Below are 23,698 nucleotides of genomic sequence, written 5' to 3' on the forward strand. Positions count from 1 at the left end.
TCTCTGTCTTCCTCTTCGGCTGCTTTAGCCCTAATGCCAAGGGGACCAGTCACTGCTGCTGCTTCCCTTCATTTTCTCTGCACAGCCAAATATGCTTGCAAACGGCCTGGTTTCCAGCAGCACCGTGCCTCCATCCCCCAAAACTACACCTTATAAAATGCTGCATTTTTTAGATATTTTGAGTACTTTGAGCAAATTTGCCATGTTTTTATACATCACTTTCTTATCTGGAATGTACTTTTATCTCAGAAGCCATTTTCCTGAGTCCTCCCAAGGACCGCACTCTTGTCTACATCCTCTCTCCTCAAGGGTTGCCCTTCTCTTAGCACCTTCTCCGTAGCCGAGACTCTCAGAGGATCACAGTTCATCCATCTGAGGCTTTTTGCTGCTCAGCTGGTCTGAAATCACCTCCTTTACTTCTTCTGAGATTGATTCTGAGAGGCCTTAATGTGGCTTCCTGCAAAAATGTGGATTTTTTGCTCAGGGAGTGTGTGCATACATGTGTGTGCACCCCTAGCAGCTTTTAAGTGCTTTGCCCAATTCCAGCCGAATTTGATGGAGTTTGGCGGGCTCGCAAACAGCAAGTTCCCTCAAGGTTTGAGCAGACGGGCAGAGGTAGAAGAGAGATGCCCTACTTCTGCTGAGGAAAAAACTGCCATGTTGTACAGAGACTTTATGGGATGCTGGTGAATCCATTCGGGAGACAGCTCACATCTTAGCACCCCACCCAGAGGACTTCAATCAGCACACACACCTGCTCTGGTGCCCGTGTCAGTCAAGCTGAAGGAAAGCTGGATTTCCTAGTTCTGGTGCTCATGGAGCTGCTTGTTTTTTCAACTAGCTTTCCCACGAAAGTCTTATCAGCCCCTGGAATCCATGTCCCATTAGCGAACGCTGCTTGCTTCATGAATATGCACGATCACGACGTGTAGCATCGGCTTAACCACTCCCATAGAAGTTGATAATAAAACTCCTGCTGACTTCAAAGAGAATCAAGGCAGGCAGTGCCGAGCGCTTTGGAAAATCCCACCCCTGGTTGTTATTTTATTTTTAACACATTTACTCAGGAGCTGTGGGATGGAACTAAATACTCAAGAATGAGGAATGAGGAGAAAAAAAAAGATCAAACAGCTGAAAATGAAAACTCGGATTCCGAAGTAAATATTTAACAGCCTGTCCTTGGATCTAAGGTTCACAGTGGGAGCAATTCTGCTCTTGTGTGAGGGATGGTCACCGGCTGCTGCCATCAGGTATGAGAGGTTCGCACACCTCAGCCCGGCCTCTATCCGTGATCTGCTCACAGAGGCCACCAGTGGATGTGGAGGTCTGAAAAACACAAAGCCTGGGACCTTCAAACTTCTAATCCATGTCCACAGATTGCAGTGGAATTGCTCCCTTGATTTCTGCCTCCATACTTGGGTTTTCCAAGTCTAGAAAGTTTCAGAGATGGATTTGTCCCCTCTGCAGGCACCAGGACAAGGCTAAGAATCAAAGCATCCAACGAGCTCTCAACTCTGCGAACCATCAGGCCACAAATCTCTTCGATCCCATCTTCAATGCTCCATTCTTCCACTCCTCTCTCATTTTGTGCTTTGCAGGAAAAAGACAACACTGAGTTTTACAGCTCTTCAGCTTTTTTTCAGATTAATTCTGCTCTTGGGTCCCCATTTGCCCCATGCCTGGTGCCACAGCTTCCAAAGTGTCATGGGGAGGTGGCAGGATCCCCACTGCCAGCCGAGGCAGAAGGGCACTAAAACCACATGCATCCAGCTGCCTCCAGGGAGGTGTAAGCACGTGCTTAAAACCCTAACACGTGTGCGTGATTTCACCTGGGAGAGCTCCCGTGTATTTACCTGGTCTGCTGAATCAGGGCATGTTCTCCTTGCAGGGACTTTGTGTTTTAGTGCTAGCTATTTTGGTATCTTCTTCTCCTAAGATTATTTCCAGTGGAGAGAACACAATATTTTTCATTCCAGCAGTATTTTTGGTAACAGTTACTATTTCCTGACAATATGTCTGTATTTTAGGACAAAACCAAATTACATGTTGGAAGCTCCTCTCCCCACTGCAGTTTCTCCAGCACTACTCACGAGTCAGTAACATCAAGACCATAATCTGGAAAAAGCACAATAGAAGCTATATTAAGTTTTATACAGCCTTGCCATCAAATTACATGCAATAGCTACTTGATCAAGTTATTTTACCAATCCATTTTTGCCAGTGCGAAGGCAGTTGCTTCTTTCTTGATGGCTAATTTTTTTAACTCAGACTTTGCAGGGGTTTTACCTATAGTTTTTGCCTGATAATAGCAAAATTCCCCAGCTCAGATATGTTACAATGCAACATGATTTTGTAGTTGTAAAGTTGCATAATAAGGGGTATAGGCAAAGAGGGCCCTCTCACTGTTACTCATTTTAATTGCTTTTTTTTTTTTTTTTTTTTTTTCCTTTTATTATCTGTTCCTTGAAATTAAGTCTATAAAAATCTTGACAGCAGTTAGGTCTCGATGCTGTCACGAAGTCATGCTAAATGCACCGACAAATATTTTCTTCTTTTGCTCTCCTGCCTGTCACCACGCTCCACAAGTCTGTAAATTTACAATCCAACTTCTGCGGAGTTAAAACCTGTCTTTTCAGCTCAGTAGATCGCAGCTAAAATCTGACTCTGTGACTACACCATGTAATCATTATTAGAGCACAAATCCTATGTACTTTGTGTAATGTCTTCTTCTAGGCTGTTTTCCTGATGATCAAGTGCTTTAGGAGAAAATAGGAGGATCATAATTGTGGAAAATTGTATTATCTTGTATCTTGTGACCTTTTTTTTTTTTTAGGAAAGAGTTCATTTTCCCTTGCTTTATACCTTGTACAAACTTTGCACTGATATAATTAACTCCATTTGGTATAGGTCAGCACAAGCCTAGTGTTGTCTTATATGACAGATTTTTCTTGTGGACAGATTCCTTACAGTTGGTCATGAGAAGACCTAGAGAGATGGAAGGTTTCTCCAGTTGCATTTAATATGAATTATTCCTAACTTCCATCCCACATATCCATTGTTCTTCTGGCCAGTACTTTTATTTGAAGCATGATATATTTGATTTAATATGTTTTATTAATTAAAAATAAAGCATAATTATATTTGCACATTTTTCATAGTGTCAAAGAGATCTTGCGTAGTTGTTGAAGTAACTAACGGAATAAATAGAAACCAGGAATAAAGGAGTTCATACAAATGATGCATTATCTACCTAGTTGGAAACTGCATACTTCATTCTAGATTACAGTTTAATTCTGAAACTTATAAACAAGCACCCTATGGGATAAAATTTTTCAATGAACTAAATCTCTCCCATAAGTATTTACTTGTTTGTTTGTTTGTTTATTTTTATATATGGACAGGAAATTACAGCTTTTGTTTTGAGCTTCAAAAGTCATCATCACATGCAATCGTTACTTTTTTGAGTACTTATTTTTGAACCTTTTATCTGTTGTACACTAGTTAATTCATGTAACTCTGAAGAAATATTTGGAAGCAGGATGGCATCAGAAATATGGAAATATAGCATCTGGGTTGAAAGGGCTGGTTTTTCAAATTATTTTGGTCTGCCAGATGAACAGATGCAGTGAAAACAGACAGCCTTATCTGCAGCCTTCCTTTTGGGGAGATTAAATGAGTGAATCATCTATCAAAACATTATTTTATTTGATTAAATATAAGATATTTATAGCATTTCTAAATATACACCAAATCCAGACAAAAAAGGGTATGTTCACAAGGAATGACCACTCTACACTGTCAGATGCTTTTACTGTACCCCAAAATATTTTTAAATCCCTTTTTCTAAACTGAGGTTGAGTGGGTGCAGTTCACTGTTCATTGAGGATGTTTAACAGATGACATTCCTGGTGCTAATATCTTGGTCTGGTTCTGTGGGCAGAAGGCATGTTTGCTGATAGGTTTCCCTTTGTTTCATATCAGAATAATGACAACATAACTTACAGTTTTCAAGAGTCTACCTTTTTCTTATGTTTTGGTACAAATTCTCAAATGGATACCTGCCTAAAAATTTAGCAATAAAATGATACACGAATTTGTAGCTTACAGGAAATTATAAGATTTTGTCATCTGTTTGCATTCTGAGTAGAATGAAATTAAGTTAATTTGAAAGCATATTTCACGTTAATTTCAATGTCATTTAGATATGAATGTTTGAAGATTTAATTTTGTGTTAAAAATAGAAATGAAAAATTCCCCAGAAGTCTCAAAATGAAAAATTTGATTTATTCAAATATTTCTTTTAATATTATTGTTTTAAAATGTGATTTTGACAGTACTAATTTGTGTCAGGAGAAATTTTACTTTTGTTCAAATGTGACTTTCTGGTTGGAAAGTATCCTAGCATAAGACCAGCATTGCCTGGCTGCGAAGCCAACTGGTCACAAGCCTTGCCAGGAACTGAAAAAACTTGTAGCCCTTTGAGCATTGGTTTGATAGCATAGTGTTGCGGCTTTTTTGTCTTTTCCCCGACTGAGTTGCATACTCTTATTTAAATAGTTTTGCATTTGTTCTGAAAAATTTCCATATTTTTGTTCATATATATAAGCTCCCTTGTAAGAAGGCATATGAAATTCTTTTATCTTACTACCCCTTTCATGGAAATCTCATTTGGCCAGTTTTATTTGTGATTTTTCCTTTTCCCTTGATTATGTATTGAGATTTCTGTTAGACTTTTTAGTATTCTGTCTTGCTTGTGGTTTACAGTGTTCCTATTTGGAGCTTGAAGGCTTTGTATTTCTTTATCAAGGGAGGAAGCTTTTTGTAACTATATTTTCTTTACATTGTTATCAATTCCAAGAATTTTCCTGAAATAAGAGCTTTCACTGCTTCTTGTAAGATAACATCATGAGTAATCCTGAGTCATTTAATTTTACATATTCTAAAATATCTTTTCTATGATGGTCATACTGACATTTGGGTTTTCTGTCAACATAGTATTTAATACTGAGTCTAATGCTGTGTTTTTGCCGCTTTCCAGAGAACAATCTGAACCAAAAATATTCTGTTATATGAACGTTTTTGATCAAATATTTAAATGCTGGTATGTAAGATGATTATTGACTTTTCAGTTAAATAATGTAGTCTTCTGCAGAAATCGATTCCTTATATATTCACCAGCTGTATTTAAGAACTAGCGTTTGGCTAGCACTTTTCAGTATTTAAAATAGAAAAATCTCTCATGTGGTGTCTTTCCTTAGGAGATCTCCAACACTTCACAGTAACGTTAGCCTGTATTTATATTTGGGGAAATTGAGGCACAGCTGTAGAAACTTGTTCCAGGTCACTCAATGGCTGAAGCAGGCAGAAAAAGAGAAACCAAGCTGAAAAGGAGAAACCAAGCCATTAGTGCTGAATCTGTCGTCCTGGGCTGTCTTTAAGTAAATCTGTTCCACTTACAGGAACCTAATTTATATCACTAGGCTGTGAGAAGTGTGTGTGTCGTTCACGTGTGTGTATCTAGATAGATAGCTGCACAGTCCCACACGTCTACATTACTTTGACTGCCAGACAATGAGCCAAAGTCTTGCTCAGCCCTCTCTTGAACACATTCCCATGAGTACCATGAACAGCCCCTTAAATAATCATGATCCATCTTGATTTTCCAGATAAGACAGGGAAAAGCACTGTTTCTTCAGACTGGTCCAAGCCAGTTGGTATAAAGAACCAAAGTCCCCAAGGTGTTTCCCTGGCTCCTAAGGGACCCCTGGGCTTCCAGCTGCCAGCTCTTTGTCATCAGCTGCATTCTGAACCTCTCTGGCAGTAGTACAACCAATGAAAGAACATAAATCTTCCTCCTTGTGAATCAAACCAACTACTCTGTATAGTGAAAAAAAAAACACTCCACCTCTGTCTTTAGCCTCTTGAATTTTACTTGCCCTCCTCTTGCATGTTTGTTGGACTCAGAGAAGGGCTCTGATGTGCTTCTCATAGTTTAACTGCTTCCTCAGAACCACCTGCAAGCATTTCCTTTAGAAAGCTATTTATGAATGGCAGTCTGGCCTTCCTCTGGTAACCGCTCCATCCATTTATTCCCCTATTTCTATTTCATTTTCTCATATTGATCTTTGAAGTGGCAATGTCTGGTTTTCCTATGGGGTTCCTGCAGTCCTGTGCAATTCTGGGCTTTGCACAGATAGCCTGCCCATGCTACACTGGAGCGATGGAAGCTGGAGAAGTTTGGGCACAATGGCTCTGAGAGGTGTATAGATTTTTCTGAAAGGACTGAAATTGGCAGCCACTACAGTCATGGCAACAATAATCTCACTGGTTTCTGGAAGATTCATAGTGAGAAGCCCTCTCAAGGATAGTGGGATTACTTTTAGGGTTGGATTAGCAATAGCAATTGGACAGCTAACACCACTCGTTTCCATATTCTGTTTTGATGTGTTAAAAGGTGTCTTTCAACTACAGTGGTTATACCACGTCCACCTCATCCACATAGCTCCATCTCCTTTGTAGGTTATTATCATTGATCCCAGCCTACAGCAAAGCTGAGAATGGAGACATTTCTGTACAAAATAGCTCTCAAGGTTGTAACCAAACCCTTAAAATTGCAAGACATGGCTGCTCAAAACTGGGAAGATAAGTACAAAAATACACCTCATTTTTCAGAACTAAACCGTTGATTTTTGGATACTTGGGAGTGCTAATCTCAGGAAAGCTCAAACTCAGTAAAAGGTTTGACGTTTTTGAAAGGCCACACTCAGATGAGAGGCCAGTCCCTCCTTACTTTCCTCCCAGGACTGCAAAATTCCAACTTTCAGGCAATGCTTTGGAAAGGATTGGATCTGATCTGTAACTTTAATATGACATAAATGATTTAGATGAGATGGTCAGGCACCAGAGCATCCCCAGGTCCCAGTGAAATATTGAGATCACCACAGTGCGTGCCCATCAGGAGGAGAGGGGATTCCTGCTTGTCCATCTCTAGCCTGCAGAGAGCTCTGCTTCCCTCGAATCCTCTCCCTGTAGGCACTGGTCAAGTGCTCCCAACCTACCATTGCTGTGACACCGCACTGCCACAACTCGGGTTGCTCTCACTAGTCAAGCACTGCCTAATTTAGCAATCCAAAGGTTAAGTGTCTAGGCTAAGTTCATCATCTAGACTCCTCCATAGTGGTAGAGAAAGTTCAACACCTCCAGAATGTAATTCATCCCATCCAAAAATAGATGTCTAAGACAGGAAGAATGAATCACTCTCTGGGGGTTGGTGTGCCTCTCTGTTCACCGATGATAAAAGAAGTCTAGACAATTACCTTAACCTAGACATCCAGCTGCAAGACACCTTCAGCTGTGTGAGATCTAGCTATGCTTTCAGGTCCCTAAAGACAGATTTCAAAACCCCCATTGAAATGCGAAGCAGCTTTCCGATTTCCCTGCAGCTTTCAAGATGAAGTCACTTTTGACAACCAGACTTCTTCTGTCTCAGTGAGACACATATGGCAGTTTTACCATAACTGGATAGCTTTTTAATGAAAGGGTTTTCACCCTCAGTCTCACCTGGGAATTGTCCATGGGAAGTTGATGATGTTTTAAGGACTATTTCTTTCTATTACTTGCTGAATCATTGCCATCATTAAATATTGCTGCATAATTTCCTCACAAGGAGCCTGTTCCACGTAGATAATATTCAAACTGTGGTCCCCATTGGTTACTTTGATTGAATACATGCCACACAGCATGTCCTCCATGAGCAGGAGGACAACTCTTCAGCTGGTCGGTTGCGAAGCTCCCATTTGTGAGTTCATTTCTCATGGTCCAAAGTCCATCTCTCATCCTCACTTCCGATGTCATATTTGCCTCCCTGTGCGCTCATTTTTTTAAAGCATTTGGGGAAAGTCAGACAGGGAAAGTCAAGGGATAATTGCAGAAGGAAAGGGAAAAAGGAACAAGAGCATAAGGCAGAGAAGAGCATCCACCGAGCCCTGAGGAGGCTGCGGTGGAGGCAGCCGCGAGGAGGCACAGCCTCTCACACTGGACGAGCACAGAGCTGCCATTTCTGTTTGCCATTGCCTGTTTTAAAGATTCAATTGAACATGAAAACATAGTCTTGCAAGGTAAACATTGATATGGTTTCACTATTATGGTTAACAAAAAACATGCCCTTTTTCGTGATTTTTTCTGTCCCCCTCTTTGGGGAGCAGGCAATAAGTTGAGTCCCGAAAAGGATTTTTTTTTTTTTTTGGCATGAGTATGTGAATTTTCTAGTTGCCAGAAAAAATAATTTGCCCAGTGATGTTACAGGTGTCTCTTGGCCTCCCCTGCCAAGACATCTGCCCACTGCTGCCTGCGGGAGTCTGCTGTGCCATCCGAGCCGAAGCGATGGATGCCTTTCACTCTGGGAGATCCCTGCTTCAGCCCTCGCTGTGTCAGCTCTGAGCGCAGCCTGCCAAGATTCAAGCAAACATTCAAGAAAAGGTTGAGGTATTCACTGAGCTTGAACTATTGTAGAAGAAATACCCTGAAGCAAAAACAGAGCTATGAGACACCATCACACGGAGTCGCTTCCCCCACCCCGGCAGGCACCATGCCGTACCAGACAAACTCCCCCAGATAGGATCCAGGCAGAGATGTTTGCTTAACACAGCAGCTCTTTGAAAAGGCAAATAAATGGACAGTGAAGCTACACAGACATGTCACTGTGCAGCGATTTCCGTTTAGCATTTACGTTTAGTGCCAGGAAAGCCTGACTCATGAATATGAAATCAGAAGGAAGGGAAGAAAGCAGTTGTTCATTATTAGAGCTTCGAATTGGGCATGTGCTGGAAATTAGCATTGAAAACCTCATAGGTTAAAAAGAAAGGGGCTGGCTTTGACAGTCCAGGAGGCTCCAAGACCCCAGCTTTGTGGCTGAGGGATGTGGTTAATGGAGCTTTGCCCCAGCAGCAGGCCCTGCCCGTGGGATGTTACTGCTGGAGAAGGATCCTGAAGCTCGGTGCTCCCCGTGGTGAGGCTCTTGCTCACACAGAGGTGGGGGAAGGCAGGTCATGAATATGCTTGGAAGTCCTCCAAATTTATATCAAGGCGATGGTGAGCAAAGGCAAGGCAGAAGAGCCATTTAATAATTGTCAGAAATAAGAGAAATAAATGAGAGCGACCTCCAAGGGAAAGGAGCAACCAGCTGTCTTCTTCCAGCCATGTCGGTGGGACGTCCTTCTTCCTGCAGCTATTTCCCCCTGCAAAAAAACGAGCATGTTCTGCCTTATGGCCCTGGCACCAGGGCCCAGGGAAAGATTGGCCCCCTGCAGTCTGTGGGTCAGAAGTGCCTCAGAGCGGATGCTGTCACAGCAAGTATTGTTGATCGTGCCAGGAAGGAAGAAGCAGGTAGAGATGCTGCTGCGGGGTGGGGAGGGCTTGATTTCCATAGCAGCTCTTTGCACATAACCCTGGGAGCAGCTCAAGGCAGCAAGGAAGCATGCCATCCTCGCTATTGTCTTCGTCTGAAGCCGCCCAGCTGTGCTCCATAAGTACCAATCTATTTCCTTGCATCTTGGTAATTCCAGCGCCCTTAAAATATTACAAGAGCCAATCTACCAGCATGGGGCAGAGCAGCTCACAGCACTGGCAAACCTTCAGCGGATGCTCCGGGTCCAGAGCACCAGAGGTGCTGTAACAGCAGCCACATGAGGGACGTGGGACCAGGCAGATCTGCCAGGGTGCTCCTCACCCACGTGTCCCTGTGTCACCTCCATTGTCACCTCAGGTGACAACACCCGGTCACAGCTGTTTTGCAGACTCAAGCTTTCCCCAGGGCTGGCCTACGGGAAGCTGCCTGGCAGGGCTCTTCTCCACCCCCACGCCGGCTAGGACAGCTTCAGAGGGTGGTTAGCAAGCAAGGCGTGCTTGATGTGAATAATTAAAATGCCTGCTGTGCTTTTAAACAGCCCAGAGCCAGCCGTGGAGCGGCTGGCTGTTGTCTTTGGAGGAGTCCTAAGGAAAGAGGAGGGAAGGGGACGGATACCCAGCGGGATGCTCCATCAGGAGGGAGGCAGGATGGTGCTGGCAGCTCCCACAGGGGTGTGGGTCATCCCTACTCAGACAGAGGGTGGGTGAACAGACATCTCGTGGTGCCAGACTCTCCCCACTGGTCCTGCTAGCAAAAAGAGGGGGGTGAAGGATGAGATGAGGTCCTGGAGGAACGCAGAGCCTTGCTAAGGAGCCTCTGGCTTTGCGTTTGAAATGCAGCTCTCTTGGAGATGGCCTCAGTGGGGAAAGCTTGCCAGGGGTGATGAGGAGGCAGAAGTCGAGGGAAGAAGGAGAGGCGGATTTCCTCCTCACTGTCTGGCAACACCACCAAGAGGTTTAAGGTTTGAGAGGCAGCCAAGCTCAGCACCCACCCTGCCATCCTCTGGTTCATCTCTCCCATCCTGCAGCACTAGGACATGGGGCAGGGGATGGGGACAGCACGGCTGCTCTGGGGACATCGAGCTGCCCCTCAGCACGGGCAGCACAGGGACCCTCACCTGGGCATAGCCAGGGAGGACGTTGCCTTTTTGGAAGACATCATTTTCCCGAGATATCAATTAGGCACCAAAATGAAAACAGTTTCTGCATGAACAATTAACAAAGAGCTTCCCACAGCCTTGCAGCAGCCGGGCTCTCTCCGTTCCTATGATGCTGTCGCTACCCCCAGCTGCCTCTGAGTTTTTATTACAATAGCACTGAAACCCACTGCCGAGGGGGCTTCATGCAGCAGGGAGAGATATCAAACGCCCTGTTAGTGTCAGTGCTGCTGGAGCGTGGAGCTGGGAAGCTGTAAATCATCTCTTCTTGTGAAAGAAATGGATTTCTAGGCAGGGGATGGAGGGAAAATGAAGCATTTCCCATGAGTTGGTTTCATATTGAATTAAACAATTGGTTGACCATATATATATATATATTTGCCACAGAGAACCTGGGCAATTCTAATTTGGGGTCACTGTATAGTGATTTTTTTTTCCTCCATTTTTTTTCGTTCCAGCCAATGATCCAAAAAATCGGTTCTTTTCACAGCTTTGCCATAAATACCTCCAGGGCAAGCAAAAGCAGGATTTCAAGGAGAAGGAAGAAAAAAAGGCTGTTGGGGGTCCAGGGCATGGCAGGGTGGGTGAGAAGGGAGATGTGGATGCAGGTGCGATGCGAGGAGCAGGAGCTGCCGGCTGTCCCTCGCCAGTGGTCCTTCTCCCCAGCTGAAGCTCAGCAAATGAGTCTGCCTCTCCCGCTATCGCAGAATGCTATCCGTCTAAAGATTTCCTTTAATTTAGAGCTGTGTAGAGTTTGAAAAGCCCTTCAAGTTCACTTGGGCTGATGAATTGGTAATTGAGTGTACCTGGATGTCGGTGCCGTCGGTGCCTCTCTCTGCATTTGTATCAGTCCGTGTTTGTTTTCCCGAGCTGTAAATCACTCGGAGCTTGGAGAGGCTTTTATCAAATCCTGCTAGGAGCCAGTTGCTTTCCCTTTCACAAACACATTGCTAATGCCACATGGAACCCACTGGCTTTGCTGCTCATTTAAAAACAATGAGGATGTTATTAAATGGGGAAAAAAATTCCTTAGCAACAGGGGGAAGGAGGAGGAACAGAATTGCTCCCATCTCTTTGGAGCTTGCTCCTTCAGTCTAATATCTGTCCCATTGATCTCCTAATATGCTCTGCTTTGAAAACCTGATTTATTGCCCCGTGCTCTCTTATCTCCCTGCATGTCTCAGTCTGTCGGAGCACACGTTGTTCTCAGCTTCACTGCCAGCCAGGGCGAGTTGTCACCTCCTCAGCTGCCAACCATTGCCCTTCTCTCAGCAGGATCTGGCCCAGCCCATGGTGAGCACAGAGAGCCAAGCACCCAGATTAAGGGAATCAGCCGGGTTCTCCAGCGTAAGTTCTCCAGGTTCTCTATCTCCTTGGCGTCCACCACTCCAGGGGCTACTGGAGATACCCAGCCCTCTCCATGAGCTGTAGAGGAAGCAAAAACAAATAGCCTTAGGATGGTGTTTCTCGTGTAAATGCCCATTTAAAGGGCAGAGTGCTCAGTGGGGCCATTCCACCTGCCCAGGCTGGCCGAGGATGCTCCACATGTGGGACTGGCTCAGCTCTTCAGGTTGTGCTCGGTGGCTCTGTTCCCATCTCACCCATGCCCCTGGCTGATACTCAGTCCATGTGCTAACGCTGACAGATTTGGCAAAAAGAAAATTTTGGAGGAAAGAAACAGCAGTCCTGATGTGCAGTCCTGGGAGCCACTCAAGTCCTTCACCCAGAGCAGGAGCTGAACAGCACCACGTGGCCGGCACAGCCCGTGAGCACAGCTTGTGTGCTGAATACAGATCATTTTCGATGGGCTGCCACGGTGCTGTTTGCTCAGGGGAAAAAATGGCAAGTTATTTCCATTAACAAACAAATGCATGAACCTTGCAATGTGTGTGTGAACATTTCACGAGCCTAAAATGAGGTGGAGTTTGCCAAAGAGATTATTCATTATTAATTGTTCATTCAGCTCTAATTGCTTGGGTCTAGCTGTTGTTAGAGGGACTGTGTGACACCTTTGTAGTACATGGGTAAGGTCAGAGAAGTGTCGGTAGAAATGACTTCATGCTAAGTCAAACTTTTGCTGGGTGTGATGGGAACCTACCTGCTCAGCTTAGCAAGCAGAGTGGATGATGCTGCCCGAGCTCTTGCTGTCACTACGCAGCCCAGAGAGCTAATGGAGAGTGAGTTGTGCTTTATTAACTCCCACTTTCTTCGCAGAAGAAATAATTAAATTCACCTGCAGAATCCCCATCTCTCTTGCATAGTAGCGTGCAGCTTTCCTGCATCTTAGCTAACTAGATTAGAGATTACTCATGCCAGGATCACTGATGAGAAAGCACAAGCTAGAAGGGATCTGGCTTGACTTCCAGATCCCAGGTGGCATTTGCAGGACTTATGCTTAGGAAAAGCATCACTTCTTTTCTTTCCGACCTGACAAAATTTGCCCAAAAACCCAGAGGAACAAGCAACAGGGAATCCCACCATCTGTCTTTCTAACAGCGTTTTCCAAAATGGAGCTGCACTTTCAAGTCTCACCAGCTCTGCCTCTCCCTGTACAGAATACATCCCCACCTCAGACATGTGAGGTTGGTTGTTCTTACTGCCACAATATTCTCATCCGACACTCGCTCTCCTGGAAATCAATCCAGCGTTCGCCTACCTGCATTCAAATACCTGTCATTGTTCTTGTGCTACTGTCCTTCTCTCTCCAATTTAGAGATTATATTTCATAACTGACCTCCAACTACCTATTGCCTCTCTGTGACTCTTCTCACCCTTTGTCTACCTGATTGATTAGTCTATTATGTTTTCCACTCTCCAGATGACTTACGGATTGCCTGGTATCTGTCACGGGCTTGCTTTCCTTCTGTAATATTTATTCTTGGAGTTTTGCAATGCCCTCCGGCTGCCATTCTCTCTCCCCGTTCGCTGTCCTCTGCCTGCCTCTCTTGCAAATGTCTAGTTCAGAAAAAGGAGAAGAAATCTTTTGCAAAAATAAAATTAAAAAAAAAAATAATCCTACCTGCTGTGAGTTCACACACATGCTGGTTAAAAAATATTGTCATGTGGGGCTCTTTATTTTCTCTGCATCATTTGGAGGTAATAAAAAGTCACCAAATAAGATGACGATCAGTAGTGCAGCTTGGAAGGTGGCTTTCTCCAGGAAAATTTTGACAAAGCAGGGAGCAATGCTGAGTTTAAAGATCTGGGTAGGTAGCAGGGCTCTGCCTTTGCTGAGGGAGAGGTCTGAGACTTGTCCCAGATCCATCCATCTCTCATCCAACTTGTCAGAGGTTGTCCAGCTCTGATAGCCTTCTAGGCTTGTCCCAGCTCTGTCCATCACTCTGACGTTTAATTAACTGCCCTGTTCGCCTGGATCTTATGCTGAATTCAAGCTGTCTTTCTGAAATACTTCCTAGGTCATGTCCAAATAATAATAACAGGAGGAATAATAAAATGCTTGTCACTAATATTGCTCTTATTGTTATTATGTTGATGATAATAAAACAAGACGCTGAGTGTTGTGGAGATGAGGACTGTTATGGTCAGTGTCACTTCTCACTGTGCTGGTTGTCTCGTGTCACAGTTGGGCAGGAGCTTGGCAGCAGCAGTGAAGACAGAGCCCTGGCCAGCCAGACAAACGAAACTAAAAGAGGAACAGAGAGGAGGCTAGAAGTGAGCAGTGAGGACAATAAAAGCACAATTAAGACTTAAAAATGTGATAATGAGACTGATCCCCATGTGAAAGGATGACTAAGCTTATTAAAATCTGTCTGTGCTGGATGGCTGGTGCTGCTGGTGGCTCCTCGCTTCTCCAGGAGCTCTGCCCCAGTACCTGCCAGTGCCATCTCCCTGTGCATCCCAGTGCTATCCATCCTGTCCCATCCCTTTCAGTCCCCATCTGCCGTTTGTCCCATTCTTCTTACTTCAATCCCAGGTCTCCTTCCAACATTTCTTACAGTCCCTGCTCTGCCAGCGGGTGGATTTCTTTTCCCTTTGACTTCTGAGTTGAGCAGCTGATCTCACTGTGGTACCTCTCCTTGCTCCTCTTCCCATACTTGTCTGGTCCCTGCATCTCTGTGACTGTAGCTGTGCTGTTCCTGGGACAGCTTCATGTAACCAGCACTTTTATACCCCTGATGAAGCTCCCTCTTACGTTTTCATTTCTTTCCTTGCAGTTCATGTGCTGGGTGTGGTGACCATCTTGCAGGACCCCAATGCTGTGCCCAGTGTGCCTCCAGCCCCGACAGACAACAGCTAGGAGACGTTCATGACTTCAGCAGGAGCCAGTAGTGACGCCCGGGCACGAAGGTAAGGGGCGACCTTTCCAATTGCATCTCCAGAGGGAGAAAAATGGGCTGGTGGGAGGCATTTGGGCATGGGAGAGAGAGGTGGGGGTTGTACAGACAGGGCATGTCCCCCTGGGAAGGGCTCAAGTGCCTGGAAATCCCCCCCAGGAGCCAAGCAAAAAGGGGACCCTCGTGGCATTCATTTCCCAGAGGAAGGAGCTGGTGCAGACAGGCAGCAATCCAGGGCTGTGCTGCTCACATTGCTTCTCACAGCCCTAATGAACTTGAATGGATGAGCTGTGGCTGCTGCACTCCTGAAAGAGAAGTGGCAGTGGAAGTTATCGTTGTTATGCATATATGTGTACATTTATATAAATATAACACTATTTTTTTCAAGCTTAAACTCACATTCTCCAGTTAAGATTTGAGCAATATGGCATTTTTTCCCCCCAGATGAGAAGTGCAGTGTGTACCTCCACCCAAACTTGTACAAAATTGTGTTTTACAAAGAAGGAAAAGAACATCAGGTTCACATTAGTGCTGTTATTTATTTTTCTAAGCCCAGAGTTTGCCATGTGTTTCCTGTTGAAATGACTATCTGTGCTGGGCACTGAGAAATTTTCTCCCTCTTTCTCATCTCTACCTTGACATTATGAAAAGGGTTTTCATCAATCCGTCGAAAGAAAGAGATAACTTTTGTATAAAAGTGCACAGTCGACAGGGTTGAGGTTTTTTGGATAGTGTATAATTTTTTTTTTGCACTGTTATTATTTAAAATATGCTTTTTAAGAGGACAAAAGGGAATAGTTTAATGGAAACAAATTTCTACAGCAAAATGTGCAGCTGGATAAAAAAAGATTATTTCTGTTATTGCTTGGGTAGACAGGTGAATTTGGAATTTGAGTACAAAAGGTGTTAAAAAGTGTGCTTAAACTTCTCTTCAGTGTGCTGTTGAGATTGAAAAGAATAATTTCAGGAGAAAAACTTTTCTCCGAGCCTCCATTTCCAGCATTGTCAAGTCTATAGCAGCTGCCTTTTCCCACAGCTATTATCATGTTTTCACCTTTTCTTCTTCTACCTCATTTGTCCTTTTTTGAAGAAAAGGTAGTGCCAGCCAAAAGCTTGCGGGTCCAAAGGCTCGAGCCAGCGTGGAGGGGAGGAAGGGTTGTGCAGGAGGTGCATGGGCACCTCCGAGGGCCAGATGGGCTGGCGAGGATGCAGTCACTGCTGGGAGGGCGAGACAGATGAACAGGCAGGCCTGGGGACAGTCATCTGAAAGCACCTGCAAGTCTACAGCTCCTAAGACCTGCTTTCAACAATATCTTTTAGCCAATTAGGAGCCCAAGCATCGCCAAAGATAAGCAGAGCTTAGGTGCTCGGGTCCCTCCGGGCAGCCACAAAAATCCCAGCGATGCAGACAGACAGACAGCAGCGTGCGTCCTGCTGGAGCCAGACCCAGAGTCAGGCGACGAATTACAAATATGAGTGCCAAAACAGCAGGCTTGGGACACAAAGGATAAAAGACAGTTGTGTTATTTGAGCTGATAAGCCCCGTTTGCATCAAAGGCTCCTGCAGGGTTTTCACAATTGAGTGTTATACCATCCAGCTCTGAGCTACCAAAGATGTAAAATGGGACTTGCAGAGAAAGCCTCATGCCTGCCACAGTGCAGCAGAATAAGAGTTTGTTTTGAAAACTGTTGGGCTGAATAATTTGGGATTGGTCTCCGTGGACGCGGTGAGATATTGCTCCTGCAGAGCAGTGATTGCAGCTACTGGTCTCAGCTCCCTGCCTCCTTCCTTCTTTCTTCTCCCAGTCTCTGCAAGGGCTTGGTCAAATGCTGCCAAGCCAGCACGAGCGATGTTCCCCCCCTTCTTGGCAGTTATTTTCCCTTGTCTTCCTTTCTCAGAAGACTTTTCACAAACAAGAGACTATTTTCAAGGGCTGCAAGCATTTGTCTCAATGTACAAGAGCTAGAGAGATAATTTACTTTATTGGCCCAAATGAAAGGAGTCAATGCAGGTAGCCTGTGCAGTATTGTCCAGAGGGTCAGAGGGATAGAGACGAGAGCTTCTTGCAGAAGCAGACAAATAGGTGTTGCTGTTTTGTTTGCCTTTGTTCTGCTGCATGTCGGTAGGCTCCCTTTCAAACAGCCAACGCTGAGATCCTCAGCACGCAAACATCACTGGTCTAGCTGCAGAGGCAGAAGAGCAGCAGGACCTGTAGGAAAGCGGAGTACCTTTGGTGAGAAGAAGCAGGCAGGCCCAGAGGTGGCCATGCTCATGCCACTGGGCTGCTCATTTGGGGAGCAGGTGCCCAGGAGGGGTCCAGAGACGGGGCCAGCCTGTGCCTGACACGGGCAGCTGGTGGCACCCGATGGCACGGACCCTTCTCCAGGCGGCTTCACGCAACGAGCAGATGACTGAAAACCATCTTCTGGGCAATCCACTTCATTCATCAATTAAATTGTTTGCTGTGAACAGTTTGGCCCCATCCAGCTCCAGGATTTCAGCCTTGTAATTTTGCTGGCAGGGGACGCCGGCGCCATGTCCACGAAATCTGCCTGCCAACTGCTTCCCCTGCTAAGCGTTTTCTAGGCTAACGATCCCGAAAATCTTGCCAGCAGCCCCAGCTCTGTCCCTTTCAGGGCAAGCCGCTCATTTAAACGTGAGCACCTCTAAATGACTCCATCTGCTAAGTGACGTTAGGAAAGAAAAGATTATAGCAGGAGTTATCGCCGCGTCCTCGGGTCGTAACCCTGCTATAAAACGGGCTGGAGGAACAAGGGGACCGTGAGGAGCCGGCAGAGGCTCAGAACCACCTGGGTGACTGTCAGCTTGATTTATTTTCTTGCTCATTAGATAAATTAGAAAACTGGCAAAAGAAAGCGTTGTCCTCTCCCAGCTGCTTGGGAACCTGCCACGTGGCTCAAGGCGCCAGGCATGGGGACATGCGGCTCCTTCCCAGCTCCTCGTCCCCGCTCACCGTGCCCCAGGGGTGCTGGGCAGCAGGGCAAGGACACGGCCAGGGCCTTGGGCTGACAGTGCCACAGCTTTCCTTGGGGGTCCTCTCATCCTAACCCAGCTCAGTGACCCCTCTGGCAAACCACGGGCAATCACCTGGGTTTTGCTTTTCTACAACAGTGCTGATTTTTGATATATTTTTTTTTTTATTGGTGGAAACAGTGGTGACAATATTGCTTTTGAGTAACAGCTTTGACCTCAGAACCGTTCATTACCTTCACAATTCAGACACAGTAAAGCAAAATACCCCAGGCTGGGGATGTGTCGCCAGCCAGGACCTGCTGCGATGCCTTCAGAGATGCCATCAATGTTTTGGTCCTCGGTATTTGGGTGAGTTGTGATCCACATGCCTCCAGCAGCTGCTCCTCTTGCTTATCAACTGGACCAAATTTTGTGCACCAGAAGGATGGAGCTGAACAGTCAAATTGCTTATAATCCATGGGTAAAATTCGGTAGCCGGGAGGTCAGACTGCAGTCACGGTGCCGCCTAACCTAAAAACTCAATGAAAGCTTCAGCCTGCATAACCACACGTTAAATTCGGATCATTTATGCCATCCACGCTGCAGACAAAGCATGCTTAGCTGCTTCCGATGCACTTCTGTAGTATGAAATGAGGCCGCTGATGTACACTCGGTATTTACACAGAGGAAGAGCTTCCAGCCAGGATGAGCTATTGCAGACTGCAACACATTTCTCAGCCAACGTGGAGGAATCCCCGCTGCCAGCAGAGGCTGCAGGTGGGGCAGAAACAGGGCAGAGGTGTCGGGGATGGGGGGACAGGGGCATGGCACCGGGGTCCCCTGCTTCCCACCCTGCTTCTCCTGCCCATGGGACTTATGTATGGGGCTCTAATCACCCTGTGATGAGGCAAGGATTGGGAAGCCTGTGTCCCGTGAGATGTGCAAGTGCTGTGAGGTGGTGTGGGGTGGAGGAGATGGGGCTAATTCCTTCCTGAGACTCACCAGGAATCGGCTTATGGCCCGAAGCTCCGATTACTCTTATCTGAGCCTCTGTGAGGGTAACCACACATACATCCTAAAATTACCCGGATTTTTTGCAAAATCCGGGGGCTGGCCTGGACTCACCTGACCCTGAGGAGCAGGGGGAAGAGGTCTGAAGCCCCACATGTGCCAGATGGGCAGCATCTCGCTGTGCTGCCCAGCCCCACCTGCCCACCCCGAGGGAGCCTTGTGCCGAGCAGGACCATCAGCCCCTTCCCAGCACCAGGCAGACTCTCCTGCTGGGATGCTGGCAGCTAATGTGCCTCTGGAACCATCGGCGAGGGACAAACACTGCCAAATGCAACACCGAGGAAGATGTTGGACTGGTGGGATTAAACCGTGATGCCCACCTGCCGCCCTCCCCATCTCCCACCCCACCTGGGAAATTAAAGCGGGGAAGTAAAAGCCCTTCTCCCCCCTCCTGCTGTGCCTCTCAGCCACTGACATTAACACTGGAAAGCCTGACATTAGCTCTGAATGGATTTTAATAACCCCCTTGTGAGCCTGAATTACCCACACAGCGTGAAGTCCTGCATGTCCTTGGAGGCTCGGCCAGGAGCAGTGCATCGGGGCCGGGATCGGTGCTTCAGGCTGGGGACACGGGGCTGGGACCTCCCGAGGGGCTGAATTTACTTCTGCCAGTGCTGCCTGGAGAGCCACCACTCGGCCACCCGCTGCCTGCAGTTTTCTGGCCACCAGCAGGTCTGCAAGGGGACTGGGACTGCTGGGCCAGCCCGTGGTGGCATCTCCATCGCCCCTCCATGGGATGCTTTCTCCTGGGGGACAGAACCTGGGCTGTCGTGGGGAAATGGGATGCCGTGCGTGAGGGCAGTCCCAGCCCCTTCCAGAACGTGGCACAAAATTTGTGCCTTGGGTGCGCTGTGGGTGGGATGTGAAATGAGATCATGCCTGGCCCAGCTGAGAGTCCAGACAAGCGAATGGAAATCTGGCAAGAAGATTAAAAGGTGTCCCCAGGCAGAAGAGGGTATTTGTTGCTTTATTTGTGGCTGAGATGCATGTGGCGTGGGAGTCACAGGGCTGCTGACCTCCCCAGAGAACCTGCACGTGGGCAGCGCCGTGTCCCCACGGAGGCTGATCCTGGGGACATGACAGTGGCCAGAAAAGCCTCTTCTGAGCTGCAGGAGGACACCAGATTTCCCCTCCCCATGGGCTGTAGGGCAGACATTGCCCAGCACCTTCGCTGCCAGCCCTGCAGCTCCCCTGCAAAGGGCACAGCCACGTTTTCCTCGTCTTTAACGAGAGAGAAAATGAAGAAAGATGGCCAGATGCTTCTCACTTCTTCTGGAAAATGAGGGGCCTGAAAATGTGTTCCAAGTCACTTTTCCTCTCAAAAGTCCCCAAGATGTGACCAGGAGATACGACCCCCTTGGTCAGTCACAAAATCTCAGTGTATTTTGGGTGAAGAATGATGTTTTCTGACTGCCATCAAAATGCACACGTATTTTCAGCATGGGAACAGGAATATCCACAGGGGTACAGGCATCAGATCATGGCTGGGGTGGGCCAGGAGCTCTTCCAAGTCAGGCTCAATTGGAGACGAGACATCATCAGACACTTTAAAGTATTTAGGACCAAAACCAACCCCTTAAAAAAGTCTGTGCTAATGACTGAATTATATTTAAGAGGCTCATTCCTACTAAGTAAATGCAAATAGTTTACATGGAAAACATTTCCCATTAAGCTCGTTTATACATAAAATGCTAACAGATTGAGATTATGACTCTAATGATTATTTTTATTGCCGGTTTGCATTTAAATGGCATAAATTTCCCCCTACTGTTCTCTCTTTGGGTTAAATCAATAAAACCTATTAAGAAGGTTAGTCTTCCTCCAAGATTCCTCCCTCTCTTCTTTCTGTCTCATCTCCACTGGTGCCCTTTCCATCCACCCACCAGCAGAGATTTTGCAGAGCTGCCTCCACGACATCGGTGCCGAGGATTTGAAAATCCCCTTTGGCGGAGCAGAGCGAGGCTGGTCGTTGCTGAGACGGGGGATTACAGAGCAGCTCCAGTGCTGCTAGGCCAATCCTTCACCCAGTGCGGGCCACACTGGTCGGAGATTTTGGAGCTGGCTTTTCTCTCCTCTTGGCATCTCCCCTCCCTTTTTACCAGCGGTGCTGTGCCTCCACCTCCTCGGCGAGCGATGCTCCTGTCGTGGCTCACCAAGCGGCTGCGGCATTTCTCTTTGGAGAGGAGTTTTCCTGGTACACACGCAGCAAAAGCCGATAAGATTCTGACCTTTAAATTGGGCTTCTTCCTGCTCGTGGAAGGAGGAGGAGGAGGGTTGGGTGCCCAAATCTTATTTATTTTAATGACGAATCCCTCGTGTGGAGGCTCTGAAATGCTCAGCCTTCCTGCAGCTCCCCTCCCTGTGCTGGAACTTGGCTGTACCATGCAGGGGGTGTCTCTGCTTCCCCTCCAGTGCCAGGATCTTTAGCTGTGCACTCTCGGCCCACGGTTACCTGTGAGCAGCTCCATGCCAGGAGCAGAAGCACCCAGCCTGGCCCAGAAAAACTCTACAACCTCTGTACCCAGGTACTAGCACGGGGATCTCCATGCTCCTTAAGCAGTGTTGCTGACCTTTCTTTTCTCCACTACTCTCAGCATCACTTTTTTTTTTTTTTTTTTCTCGCTTAATTTGCATAGGTTTCATGTTATCCATGTTTTTGCTTTGTCCCTGTTATCCCATTACCCTGGATAATCAAAGTTGGCTGTAATAGAAACAGCAGAAACAATTTGCTTACCGTCCTATTACAAGATATTCCCTCTACTACGTCTGAGAATACCTGCAGTTCCCTGGTAATGCTAATTAACTGTGCATACATATAGAAAGTAAGGCAAATGGCGCTGGGATCCTTTGGGATGGTGAGGATTAAAGGAAGATAAGATATTATTCTCCTCTTTCTCTGTGCTTCAGTGTCCCTAACCTCAATGGAAATTGCTTTGCACTTATAGAATAAAATGTAATGTGGGAGGATGAGGGGGGAGAGCTGCTGACTCTGCAGAGAGGTGGAGTTGGAAGGAGCAGATTTTCCCACTTGCAAACCTACTATGAAGTGAATGATGTCTTGCTCCTTGTCCCTATTCCCAGAATAGGGTGGGATGGGGCAGTCTTCACCCCATGCTGCTTTCCAGGCAGCAGAGCCCAGTGGTGCTGGGCAGGACTGTACCCAGGCACTGGTTCCTTGCATTTATCCCCCTCGGTTGGGGCTGGACAGGTGGAAAAGCTCCAGTCCAGCCTCAAGGACTGGTGGAAATGGTGGCTGTAAGAGTGAATGCCCTCTGAAGTGCTGGGTGCCTGCTGCTGGAAGTGGCTGTTGTGTCCATCAGGATGCTCCTGCTCACCTCTAGGACAGCTGGTGCAGTGGCAGGTTCAGAGCAGGTAAAAGTCCTGGGGAAAACAAGGAGGATGGCAGTGAGAGAAGGGAGATAATCAGGAGGGGTTGATGTGGTGGCAGGACAGGCTGCTGGTACTGTCCCAGTGACCCCTCTTCATTTTGCCTGGCATAACGTGGTGCGCTCAGGCTTGACGCAGCCCATGCATGAGGATACACAGGGAGATTTCCCCCCCATTTGGATGCAGCATCCTCTGCAAGTCTCGCATGAGGATCTTGAGTGCCAGCCAAATGAAGAGTGACTTACGCAGCTGGGCATGCGTGGAGAATTGTCAGAGCTCTTCTTGCAGGAGAAATCCCACTCAAGTCCACCCACCGGCTCCTCGCCGAGCTCCCCAGCTCCTTGGCAAGCAGCAAACTCAGACACCCAAAATGCAGCCCCACAAAGCAGGGGCCATGGACACGCACAGACACATGGTATCTGTGGGTCTGGACCCCATATCCCTGCCACCCTCTGGGGTGAGAGCTGCAGGAGCGGGGTTGGAGCAGCCCCAGCTCTCCCTCCACCCCCGGATCCGAAAGGGAGAGGAAGCTGTTATCTGGTAATTGCTGCACCGTTGATGAAATCCCCATGTTGGGGGTTTTACCACGTCTCTCATCCCCCAGGTCTGTCAAGGAGTGTTACGCAGCCATGACTCAGAGAGAGGCGTCACTGGAGGGAGTCTGTAGATGCAGCCAGCAGCTGTCATGTGGGGTATAAATAATGTATGTGCACCATATAGGCATGACCTAGGAGCTCAGGACCTTCCCTTTACAACTCCTTTAAATGGTCCCTGCATTACATCACGGGGCTGGCCACGCAGGAGGGCAGGATTACACAGGTGTCCCCCCATTTATCCGAGTTACATGGGTTAGGGCAGTAAAAGGGCCAGGGATCTAAGGGCTGGGGTGCTGCAGGCACCTCCTTGCCAGGAGTGGAGCAGGGGGCACTTGTCAGCCCCGAAATCAAGCCCCTGGTCTTATTAACAGCCACCTGAGACATTTTGGTTCTGATCAGGCAGTGTAAGCTTTAAATGCAAGAGCGGGTTTAAAAATATAACAAGAGCTTGCCTTGCAGGAAGGGATGCTTGGCGTGGGAAAAGGGAAAGTGTTTCAATGGGAAAGTGTATCACTATGGGCAGCGGGGAATTTCTTGTTGGTTTTACATAGCTGAGGCAAAGGTAAACTTCCTATTAACTTCTCTGAGAGAGTTTGTAATGATTTGACCCTTTAAATTAAAGATCTGGAGCTAAACAGCTGTGCTACCGAATCCAGCACAGCCTCCACTAGTGCAGTTCAAGCAGCGTGCCAAAAGAGCCAGCAGCTTTCAACAGCAACTGCTCTCAGTGCTGTTCTGTCTCTTCTACTCCTGACACCATTTCAGGGGGAAAAAAAAAAAAAAAAGTCAAAGGTTGAATTCACAGGCTTTGTT

At 46.9% G+C, this 23,698-nt stretch overlaps 1 protein-coding gene across 1 annotated transcript in view; it reads left to right on the plus strand.

Annotated features, from left to right (window-relative positions):
• The window catches only part of ELFN1 (extracellular leucine rich repeat and fibronectin type III domain containing 1), a 76,957-nt gene that overhangs the window by 19,242 nt on the left and 34,017 nt on the right, over window positions 1-23,698 (plus strand). The window contains exon 2 of the mRNA XM_082772545.1: window positions 14,738-14,870. The gene's annotated coding sequence lies outside the window, so the exon portion shown is untranslated. The remainder of the gene's footprint in view (window positions 1-14,737; window positions 14,871-23,698) is intronic.

The sequence above is a fragment of the Aythya marila genome (assembly GCF_965140915.1).
Source record: "Aythya marila genome assembly, chromosome: 15".
NCBI lineage: Eukaryota > Metazoa > Chordata > Aves > Anseriformes > Anatidae > Aythya > Aythya marila.